This window comes from Rana temporaria, chromosome 4 (genome assembly GCF_905171775.1).
Source record: "Rana temporaria chromosome 4, aRanTem1.1, whole genome shotgun sequence".
Lineage (NCBI taxonomy): Eukaryota > Metazoa > Chordata > Amphibia > Anura > Ranidae > Rana > Rana temporaria.
In genome coordinates, this window is record NC_053492.1 from 294,816,466 (window position 1) to 294,829,158 (window position 12,693).

A 12,693-nucleotide genomic window follows, 5' to 3' on the forward strand; every position below is an offset into this window, starting at 1 on the left:
CCATACTGTATGAAAGATACACAATATACTAAGATATGTAATCTGTACCCTGACAAGTAACGCTCAGAACCTAGAGGAATGACGCAATGTTTTGGCTGAATGAAGTAAAACAATCACAAGGAGATCGGCCAGTTTACAAATGTTCTCAGACATAATGACCAGGCCATTACATACAGTACAATAACAAAATGACAGTGGATCTTTCTGTAACTTTACAAGGATTTGCCTCGATGATGTCATCAGCCTGTTGTCTGGAGGAGGAAGAATTTATTCAGTCTTCTGCTCCCTGGTGATCAAACAGAAATATTTTTATCTTCGCAGCAAGTCACAAGAGCATAGGCTGCAGCAGGTCTGTGTCAGACATTGGTCAGACGTAAGACTTGGCATACATGTACTAAAGATGAAAAATATACGGTATCTGATGCTAGGTCCACTTTAACAATGGTTGATATAGATGGCCCAGTTGGTTAGAAAAAAAAACTGTGTTAAACCTTCTGTACTCAAACAAATGATAATACTCATGCTCCATCAATATGTTGCTACTGCTGTGCTCTACATCAGTGCTCTACATCAGTGCTCTCCTAACTGCAGCCTAGGGGCTGGATGTTTTCTTTTGCTTGTCTTGGGTCACTTCTTCATGGGGTATGATTCCTGCCACTGACACCAATGATGGGACACTATCCCTGCCACTGACACCAATCATGGGCTACTATTACTCCCACTTACGCCAATGATGGGACACTATTGATCTTTTATTGAAAAGAATCAAGCAACCAATTTTATACAAAAGTAAAAAACAAAACTATAGTACAAAACTTAAATCCAAGGAATACACATCCGGGTTCAGAATATATACAATATATACACTATACACCACTACCAAAACATTACTACAAAACTATTTACACAAAGCAGCAGAGAGGGCCTAAGAGGCACAACCCGTCACCTATGTACGCAGCCATTTATCAAAAATGTATCAAAAATAATAATCTAGGGTGATAAGAGACAGACAGCCACACCCGGGAAAGAGACTCCTGGCAGTCAGGGAGGCTTGAAACCCCTCCACGCCTTCAGCCAAGCCCCCTGACCCCGCTTGTCTCTCTCAAGCCCCCGAATCTTCCCCACCTCATGCACAATGTCATACACCACCACCTCAACAGGAAGGATTTTTTGCCGAATGCTGACCTGACACCGTGCGTTCCAGGTGAAATAACGGACCACTAGGCTAACTAAAAAAAGTGTATCCAAACAAAAACCTCCACCGGTACTGAATGCTCCGTACACCCACTCGGCATAACCCAGCCTGGAGAGGAAAGGAACACCGAGCGCCCGCCCCACCTGTTTGTACACTTCTATGTTAAAAGGGCAACGAAGCAGAAAATGGTCCATAGTCTCCTCCTCACCTGCACACTCCTCCCGAGGACAGCTACGATCCACCCCACTGCGGAATTTCAAATTGCCCCGAACATAGAGCCTCCCATGGAAGCACAACCAGGCCAGATCCCTAAATTTAGGAGGTATTCTATCCAAATTAATTAGTCTCAACCCCGCCCTCAAAACTGGGCCTGGGCAATCCCTTAAGGCCAGTGGGTCATGAAAGACTTCGCTCAAGACTCGACTCATAAGGTCTTTCCTCGGAACCGATCTGAGATCTTCAGCCGACAATCGCCACTGCCGCAGTAACTTCAGGCACGGAGCTACATAGGCTGGTAGCTGACCACGATGACCCCTGCGATTCTTCACTTGGCCACCTTCTTCCCAAAGTCGCAGAAAAGGACTAAACCAAGATCTAAATATGCCTGCCCATCCAGGAGGTTCCACTGCAAGCATACTACCAATGTTAAACTTGAGAAAAAGCAGTGAAAAGAAAAGAACTGGGTTGACCATACCTAAGCCACCCTCCCTCCTGGATAGGTAGGTGACATTCCTCTTGATGGGGTTCAGTCTGTTCCCCCACAGCATCTGGAAGAACACACTACTGACCCTAGCATAGAGAGACACTGGCAAGATGCAGACAAAGCTGACATACAAGAAGATCGGAATCAGGTAGGTCTTAATCAGATCAACCCTTTCCCTCATAGATAACTTCCATCTCTTCCAGTTGACCACCTTAGCATTGGCAATTTCCAGTCTGCCTTCCCAGTTTTTGAGGCCATAATCGCCGGGTCCAAATTCAATGCCTAGTATCTTAATTCTTTCCCGGGGCACTGGAAAGGTGTCCGGGAGATCAAACCCCTCACCTTCCTTTCCCATCCAGAAAACTTCACTCTTTTCCTGATTGATCTTGGAGCCTGATGCTTCAGAATACCGTGATGTCAGAGAGACCACCTCCTCCGCCTCATCCGTCCCAGTGACAATCACCGATACATCGTCCGCATAAGCAACAACCCTCAATGGCGGCTCACCCGGGAGACCCACTGGTACCCCACACAACATGCCGCTCTCTAGCCTCCTGATGAAGGGGTCGATTGCAAACACATAGAGAAGGGGACTCAGGGGACAGCCCTGGCGCACCCCGGAGCCAACCTCAAAGGACTGCCCAACCCAACCATTAACAAGAGGGAAGCTTTCTGCCCCCTTATACAAGACTTTCAGCCAATCAACAAAACCACCCGGCAGACCGTACTTACTAAGGAGCAACCACAGGTACTCATGGTTAACACGATCAAAAGCCTTTGCCTGATCCAATGTCAGCAAGTACTTTCCCCAGCCTGCAGCCCTGCACCGCTCCAAGGCCTCCCGGACAGCTAACACCGCTGTGAAGGTGCTCCTACCCTGGACAGAACAGTGCTGATGGCGAGAAAGCAAAGACTCTGCTACTGACGACAGGCGCCAGAAAAATATCTTCGCCAGTATCTTTCTATCGACATTAAGAAGGCTGATGGGGCGCCAATTCTCAATCATCAAAGGATCTTTACCCTTTGACAGAAGAATCACAGCCGAGTGCCTCATGGAAGGGGAAAGCACCCCCTCAGCAAGACAACTGTTAAAAACCTCTACCAAATGTGGGGCCAGAATAGACTTAAAGGCTTTGTAGAACTCAGCCGTCAAGCCATCCGGTCCGGGTGACTTTTTGATGGCAAGCTGTTCAATTGCCCTCATCACCTCTTCAACTGTGATCTCCTCTGTCAAATTCATCAATGGAACATCTCCACCATTTAGACCTGGAGTAGAGTCCAAAAAGCTTTCCATCTTGTCACGGTCAAGCTCTTTCCTTCCAAGAAGGTCAGCATAAAAGGACCTCACGACCTCCAGAATCCCTGACCTGGACTTTGTCACAGAACCTGTACTGTCCTTAAGGCCAACGACCGCTTTAACAGCTACACCTTGTTTGCAGTTCTGGTAAGGGTCAGGCGAGTGGTACTTCCCATAGTCCCTCTCTAGAACCAAAGAGGCATGCCGGTCATATTGACACTTCCTGAGAAGGAGTTTCACTTCGGAGATTGCCCCAGGATCTCCTCCTCTCGAGACAAGAATATCCAGCTTCCTCCGCAAACGTTGGTAGGTCATGTATTTATTAAACTGTGTTCTATTGGCTAGGCCCCTGAAGAATCCAGCGATCCTCTTTTTGGTCAGCTCCCACCACTCAGCCTTGCTGCTACAAAAGTCCAGGAGGGTCACCTGTGCCTGAAAGAATTCCTCAAAGGATTGTCTAACATGTTCTTCCTTGAGTAGAGTCGAATTCAATCTCCAGATGCCCTTTCCTCTCTGAGGGGCGTCTGAAGCATTCAGGGCCACAGATAGCATACAGTGATCAGAGAACTCTACTGCCTGCACCACTGGGGGTGAGAAAGCAGAGGCCTCCTTCAAAAAAAACCTGTCTATCCTACTCTGACTATTACCACGATGAAAGGTGAACCCGGTGTCATCCGGGAGGTGCGCAATGTGCACATCCACAAGACCAGCATCCCTAACCATACTATTTAAAAAAACGCTATCATATCCCAGCCTGTCCTTGAAGGCCTTCCTGTCCTTGGGCCTAGTTACTGTATTAAAGTCACCTCCAAAGACCACTTGCCGGGATGTAAAAAGAAATGGCTTGATCCTTGTAAAAAGGCATTTCCTGTCCCACTTTGTGTGCGGCCCATAGATATTAATTAGGCGCAGGTCCTGCCCTCCCACAAGGACGTCTAAGACCATACATCTCCCAATCTCCACCTCAATAACCCGCCGGACAGTTACCATGCCGGTTTTAAACAACACCGCCACACCGCCGTAAGGCTCGGCCGCAAGAGACCAGTAAGATGGACCATACCTCCACTCTCTCTTGGCCATATGAATATCTGCCAAGGAGGTGAGCCTAGTCTCTTGCAAAAATAAAATTTCAGCATCTAATTGGCTGAACAAAAAGAAGGCCATAGAACGAGCTCTCACTGACTTAATGCTGGCGACATTTATTGTCGCCACTTTTAACGGAGGGGGAACCGCCATTTGGGTTATTGGGTGGATTGCTTCTTAGCTCCCCTCTGCTGCTCATCACCAGAAGCCTCCCTCTTTCTTGAGGCCGCCTCCAACTCCATCTCTGAATCAGAGCTCAGCTCTGAAGAAGCGCCAGATGAGGAAATGTCCCACCTAGTGGACCTACGACGGGTGGAGACAGGCACCAGAGCTTCCCGCCCCCGTTCCGTCCTCACCGCCTGCTTCCTCCGCCGCCCAACCTTCCTTCTCTCCTCCAGGTACTTGAGGTCAGCCTCAGAGATGCCCTCATCCCTTGTTTTTTTCTTTGAAGCGACCTTTTTAGTACCCGCTACCACTCCTGGTGGGGGGGGTAAATCCGACTTAACAGGGATAGACTTCTGGGGGGTAACTGACTCAGGGGGCACAGACTTGGAAGGTTCTGACACAAGAGGAGCGGGTACAGTAGGCTGGGGGGACACAGATACAGATACAGAAGGAGTACTTACAGACACAGGAGGGGTGGTCACAGGAACTGGGGAGGGAACTGGGGAGGAAACTGGGGAGGGATCCTGAGCAGGACCAGGGGGGTCGGTCACCGCAGCGGAGGATGGTACACCAGGGGCCTCCCCCTCCATCCTGTCCAGCCTTGACATCTCATCCACTACCTCCTTCTCCATATTGTGCCAGGCCTCAGGGCATCTGCTATAAGGGTGGCCAAGTCGCAGGCACAGGTTGCACCTGATCTTCTGGGTGCAGTCCTTGGCCATATGACCCTGACCCCGACACACTGAGCATATCAAGGCCGAACAGGAGGAGCTAAGGTGCCCCCTCTCTCCACAGCGGTGGCACAGCTTCGGCTGACCAGGGTAGAACACGGTCATCCTATCCCTCCCTATGAAAGCCGAGGAGGGCAGGTGACGGACAACATTTCCATCCCTGGCCAGCCTGACTGTTACCGACCATCCCCCAGTCCAGATGTTACGCTCATCTAATATTTTACTGGGTTTGGTCAAAACCTCCCCGTAGTTCCTCAACCAGACCTCCAGATCCCTGGCAGGGACGCTCTCATTGGTGAGGATGATAGTGATCTTTTTTACTGTTGACTGCTGCGAAATCGCAACTGGGGCCAGACTCTCCCATTCGGGTCTTGACCTGCACCGGGCCTCATATCGTTCCCAGAACAGGTCAAGACCCTCTGGCTTGGTGAAACTGACTGTATACTCTCGCGTCCCTGACACATGAATAAAAGCATACAAATCATTTACCCCAAAACCCATTTCCAGGATTAAATCCACCACTGCACGCCTTGCAGGGGGGACTGCACCACCTTCCCATTTCAAGATGACAACATTACGTCTTGGGCCCCCAGCAGAAGCCAGAGACCCAAGACCATATCCCGGGGGGCTCCAGGTAGTAGCTCTTAGAGGAAAACCCTGCTTGGGGGCGGAGCTACCAGGGGCAGAGCGTACCACCTGAGCGAAAGTGGGTTTATTGGGGCCAAGACCCCACACTGAAGTCACTTTATCTGCATGAACAGAGTTAGTATTGTCCATCCCACCTGAAATGGGACCATTGTCCATCCCACCTGAAATGGGACCATTGTCCATCCCACCTGAAATGGGACCATTGTCCATCCCACCTGAAATGGGACCATTGTCCATCCCACCTGAAATGGGACCATTGTCCATCCCACCTGAACTGGGATGATTTTTATCAGCCACACACACATTCCCATCAGGTATAATTATAGTTTCTGTTGCAGTACCGGCCGTCGCCTGATGCTGCGCTGTGGAGTCCAGAGCAGCAGTGGGGCAATCAGCTCTGGTCTCAGCATCAGGAGGGTTAATGGGTTCTGCTGGGACTTGCAGTTCCTTCACAGGAATGTCATTTTTTAAACGGATCTCTTGCTGCATTGCAGCCTCAGCAGACACAACATTGCTGCATACAGTCCGATTATTGGGCACATTATCAGTCATGGTGCTAGATGGTACATACACAGTCTTATTCACAACATGGGGCTTAGCTGGCTTCACTTTATCAGGTACACCATCTGCAATATCTTCATCATTGAAAACCATCTGATCCCCCCGCACAGGAGACTCCATTACCTGGATCACCCTCAGCATGCCTCCTGAGTCCTGGGAAGGCATTGGGGTGCTTACCTCTCCCTGGGGGGGCAGGGGGTCAGAACTGGGGGTCTCCTCCTCCTCCACCTCCATCTTTGTCACCTTTGCAAACCTCTTGTCGTTGCAGAACTTTTCCTTGAAAGGACCATCCCTTCCTTCCATTATGGCCACGATGGTCTCTTGATGGTCCACACGGACCTTGGCCAATTGGATCTCTGGATCCATGGATCCGCGTTTCTGGCTATGTAAACCTTCACGTTGCCTTCGCAGGCGCTTCAGCTCCGCACGTAGCTTGTACAGCTTATCCCTCTCCCGGTTTAGGACTTTTATCCCGGCCACCACTCGCTCCCGAATGGCCTCCGAGCCTTCATCCACACCAGGGGCAGAGAGATCACCAGCTGAGGCTTGTAGAGGGGCAGACATGCCAGCAGATGGCCCAGGAGATGGCTGAGAGCCTCCAGCAGGGGAGGCCCCACTGCCCTCCATGGCTTCCCCAGAAAAGGGGCCAGGAGAGCTGGGATAGATTTCCAGGCAACTCCCTTCTCACACAGCAGCTTCTCACACACCTTCCTCCTCACACACCTGTGCTCCAATGGTGGGTGGGGCACTATTCCTCCCACTGACACCAATAATGGGACACTATTCCTCCCACTGACACCAATGATGGGACACTGTTCCTCCCACTGATACCGATGATGGGACACTACTTCTCCCACTGATAACAATGATGGGACACTATTCCTCCCACTGACACCAATGATGGGACACTGTTCCTCCCACTGATACCGATGATGGGACACTACTTCTCCCACTGATAACAATGATGGGACACTATTCCTCCCACTGACACCAATGATGGGACACTGTTCCTCCCACTGATACCGATGATGGGACAATACTCCTCCCACTGATACAGATGATGGGACACTATTCCTCCCACTGACACCAATCATGGGGGACTATTCCTCCCTCTGACACCAATGATGGGACACAATTCCTTTCACTGACATTGATGATGGGGCATTGTTATAGATGCCAGGACATTTTCTACTCTTACTGCCCACAGTCTGGCCCCTCTAAAGTCTGCAGGATAATACTGGCCCTTTGTTTAGAACATTTAAAAACCTCTGCTCTACATAATAATGTTATGCACTCTACGCAATCATACATCATTGTGTTCCATCAGCGGCATGCTCAGAAATTCAAGTAGGAGCACCGCCAACATTCAGAGGCTTCCAGTGGCCCGTGGCAGCTTCTGGAACCATGCAGGGGTGACCATTGGAAATCATTTTATTCATAGAAAAAGTCAGAGAGACTGAAAGATAGAAGTGAATTTTATTGTGAACCTTGGTAATTCAGTTTGTGCGGCAAGCTGTGCCGTTGGAACCAAATCATACTTTCCTGCTCTTACTCCCTGTGGGAATCACCACTAACTTTTTCAATCAGGGAAAACACAGAAGGAATCAATATCTGAAAATGATTTGCAAAAGACAGTTTCACCGCTCTAAAACTCTAATAGCTAGGAAAGATAACTTGTGATGCATACTTAAACTTGAAGCTAAAACTTGGGCTAAATAAATATTCTTCAAATAACACAGACATATATTTCTTAGTCTTGAATCTTGGAGTTTCTTTGTGTTTTCCTTTCCAAATCTATGCAGCATAAAAAATATCTCCTGCATTTTACTCTGTGCATGAGTTCCCTGAAATAAAGACCACTACTCTCTCTCCTTGAACAGTGACTGTGACTGTGACCACAGCGTCTCCCCGCAGGGATGCAGTCCCAAGGGAGGGGGCGAGCACGCTGACTAACCCCCAGCCAGAACAGCTCGGATGATGGGGGCAAGCTTACTGAGGAGGAACAGGAAGTGAGAAATTCAGACAAAGAAAAAAACATTTAGAAGGGAAATCGAAGGAAAAGTTAAGTGAACCAACAATGCACTAGCTTAAAGGAACCTATTTAGAAAATAAAAAACAACATCCCGGACCCCTCACTTTGGGCTAAGAAGGTAATTATTAAGTTGTCTCAGGTAGTTCGCAAGGGCAGGCTCATGCCCTTTAGGGAGTTGCGACGGGTATATGCCCTGACGATCTCTTTTCAATTTAGGTACTGGCAGCTTGCGCATGCGTTCAGAGCCCAATTTCCTGACCCTCTAACCTTGGAGCCAGATTCTGTTGAACACCTTCTGGTCTCCAGTGTGATGACGCGCCCCTTATCGTCCCTGTACCTGCGTCTAACGGTGGCGCATTATACCAAGCTTACTGGGAAGCGTGGAGGACTGATATCCCCTCCCTGGATGAGGAGACCTGGGAGGACTGTATTTCTTCCTATATCCCCTCTTTAATTGCTGCAAAAGACAGGTTCATACAATTCAAATTCCTCCACAGGGCTTACTACACCCCACAACGGCTGGCCCGTATCTATCCATTGAGGGACCCTAATTGCCAGAGATGTAAGGTGGAACTGGGGACATTTTGGCATATGGTCTGGGCGTGTCCTAGGCTCCAGCCGTACTGGACGGCGGTGGCCTCTAGACTGACTGATGTGAGTGGGACGGTTATCCCGGTTGACCCAACAATCCTGTAACTTAGCCATCTGGAGGACGTCATGGGGGACAGGTACTGTAAACTGAGACTGACCTTTGCACTTTTTTATGCCAGACGTGAGATACTGTTGAGTTGGAAATCGGAGGACCCTCCCACTTGCACATCTTGGCAACGCACTGTGACCTCGGTCCTGCCCCTATACCAGCTGACTAATGAAAGTAGGCAATGCCCGGACAAGTTTGACAGGATCTGGTCCAGTTGGAAGGAAGCTTGAGCGGCTCTTGACCCCCCCTCTCCTGATTGAGGGGGGTGTTCACGGGCAGCCCCATGGGCCATTGTTCGGGGCCCCCCCCCCCTTCCCCTATTACACTCCTATACTCTTATGTTTCAAAGCTTGGGTGGGTTGGATGAGTGGGGTTTGCTGGGACTCGATAGCTTGTCATCCTCTCTGAGTGAGAATGTGCTTGGGGCTATTCCCTTGGCCGGATAGCTATTCGTGCTCCTGATACTGGACTTGTACATTGATGTATTTACTATAGTGTAACTGTGATGTAATGCTGATTTTTTCAAATAAAGTTTTCCCTGTTAAAAAAAAAAAAAGAAAAAAAAAAACAAACCTTTACAACCCCTTTAATTGTTATGCAGGGTCAGGGCCGGTGCTACCACTAGGCAAACTAGGCAGCCGCCTAGGGTGCACTGCTACCCAGGGGCGCCCGGCCACTGGTGTTCCTACTCTCTTCCAACTTACATACAAACTCAACTTAAGAACAAACCTATCTTATTTGTAACCCAGGGACTGTCTTTTTTCAGGCTCTCCTCCTGCAGTAGGTACCATGGGCTGTTCAGCACACAGCATAGACACAGCAAGGCTCCTCAGAAAGGAATAGGGGGGAAATGGAAATTACCCCGGCCCCTCATGTAGGTCCCTTGGGCCTTTGTCTCGACCACCTGCAGGTACCTAGCTACCGAAGTTGTATTCAGAAGGCTGTCCTTTCTCTCCACAATAATGTGGAAACTTATACCAATCACCGCTGGTGACGTCAGGAGCGGAAGGAGACATGAAGGGTCGTCTGTGGTGTCTGTAGGTGGTGAGACCATCACAGTCTATCACTTAAAGGGGTTGTAAAGGTTTGTTTATTTTCTAAATAGGTTCCTTTAAGCTAGTGCATTGTTGGTTCACTTACCTTTTCCTTCCATTTCCCTTCTAAATGTGTTTTTTTTTCTTTGTCTGAATTTCTCACTTCCTGTTTCTCCTCAGTAAGCTTGCCCCCATGTTCAGGCTGGGGGTTAGTCATCCAGAACAGCTTACTGAGGAGGAACATGACTGATGTATAACAGATAGAACTATTCCCCCCTTTAATCTAACCCCCACTATTCCTCTTAACTATATTGATTGAGACCACACCAGTGTTGGAGTTGTAAAAGGCCGTAGCAGCCTTATTTTATTAAACAAATATATATAAATAACAAAATTAACATAAACATCTGTTAACAAATCATACATCTATCTAGTGTTGGTCTTAGCAGGAACTCTATACCCATATGTGGGAGAAAACCATAATGCACTGCGGTACCTTCCCAGTGTATTGATAGGCCTCCAGCCGACATGCTGGTTTAGAGACAACCACTGACCACAGTGCCCCCATTACCACTTCAAAGACCAACACCGACCACTGCCACGACATCCAACGATCCATTGACCTATCAGGAAGAAAAACAGAAAAACAAGACAACCAAAAACATACCACCCCATAACCTAAAAAATTAGGGAGGGTGGGTCGGAACTTTCCCCCGCGCTGTGTTTGTCTCTCATTGGGAGGGGCCAGCTTTTATCTGCTACCCAACCCCTCCCACATAACTCTACCATAGCACCTCCTACCTACACTTCACTTCCCCTGTTAACCCTGTCATGACCGCCCTGCGCTGATGCCATTACATTCTATTGCTCCGGCCTTTTCTGGAAGTGAGAAATTCAGACAAAGAAAAAAAAACATTTAGAAGGGAAATTGAAGGAAAAGGTAAGTGAACCAACAATGCACTAGATAAAAGGAGTATAATATATTTAAAAAATACTGCGCAGGTCTAACTGAACTAATATTAGTGATATGATATCACAAAATACAGTGAAAAGTGAAATTGCTGCAGCAGCAAAAATATGTCAGATAAACACAAATGAAATAATAAAAAAGGTAAGCTGCGCTGCGTGTACAAAATAATTATAAACAAAAATGCATAACCAACCAATCGATCAGTGAGACTTCAACTAGTCCTAATAAAGTACCAAAATTGGTGCAATTATCGTGCATATGAATATAAGAAAAAGTGCAAAACGAAAAATGGTGAATAAATAGTCCATAAGATCATGACATTCACAGCTGAGATTCTTGTAGATATCCCATAAATATCGCAGGTACACCAATAGAGTGTTGAAAACAATCCAGGAAGCAGTGTCAGAAGAAAAGGCACCTCCACCTCTAATAACAAATCTCCTTACCGACTCCCATGGATCTCTATATTTGAGATCATATACGCATGTGACTCATAAGCCGAGCCAAGCTGATTCTCACTGCTCCTCTGTAACACTCCTCCCCAAGTGTTTTCACTTGACAGCGACCTCCAGGTCTCACCGCATAAATCGTACCCAGGAGTGAAACAAAATTGCCAACATAGAGCAGTATTGTATGGTAAAAGCAATTTATTAACATTAAAACAGTGATGCACTCACATGTCCATTGAAAAGTAGTAGCGTTTGTATATATGTTAAAGCCGGCCGGCTTAAATAATCCGCCCGTCCTTCCGGATGGTCGTTGGTGAACAGTGATCATTCTTATGGTGCGCAGGATCGCCTCCGGAACAAAATGATATCTGAATGATGCCTCTAGGTGCAGGCATCATTCAGATATCACCGCACAAATTACAGGACGTCCACCCAAGATAAGAGATCCCCTTTTTGGGCGTCATATGACGTTGTGCGGTATTGAAGTGGTTAAGGTACCTGATATCACCTTGTAGTAGTATTATACTCAATGCTATCTTTGTGTTTTTAATATGTGAGTGGCTTTCTAGTGGCTTTCATGACACAGGAAGGAGTTTACCAGCTGATCTCATTAGCATACACCCGGCATCATCTACCCTCAGCTGGTATACTTGTTTCTGTGTCATGACCAAAAGTCTGGATTTTTAAACATCCATGAAGACAATGAGGTTAGTGTGTGTAGAATAAATGGAAAGCTGCTTTATTTTCGCAAAAGAAGTATGTTAATTTTTAATTGGTACATAGGGGAGCTGGAATAAAAAAAAAATCCTCTAAAGTGATTGTAAACGATCACTTTGTAAAACAAACCATTCTGTTTGAAATAGAAATGAAGGCAAAACACTAGTGTATAGCTATAAAAAAAACGATATAAATACCTTTTTTTTATAAGTGATAACATTCCCTCTGTTCTCAGCTGCATAAGAGCAAGGGTATGAGAAGCAGCAGCACACTGAGCTTCACAGTGAAAATCTGTGCAGGGGGGGTAGGGTTGCCATCTTTTCTTTAAGCCAACCCTGAACACTTTAGTGGTGCACGGCATGGCACCCAGCCTCGGCGTGATTTTGCCACGATTTTCACCCGACAAAT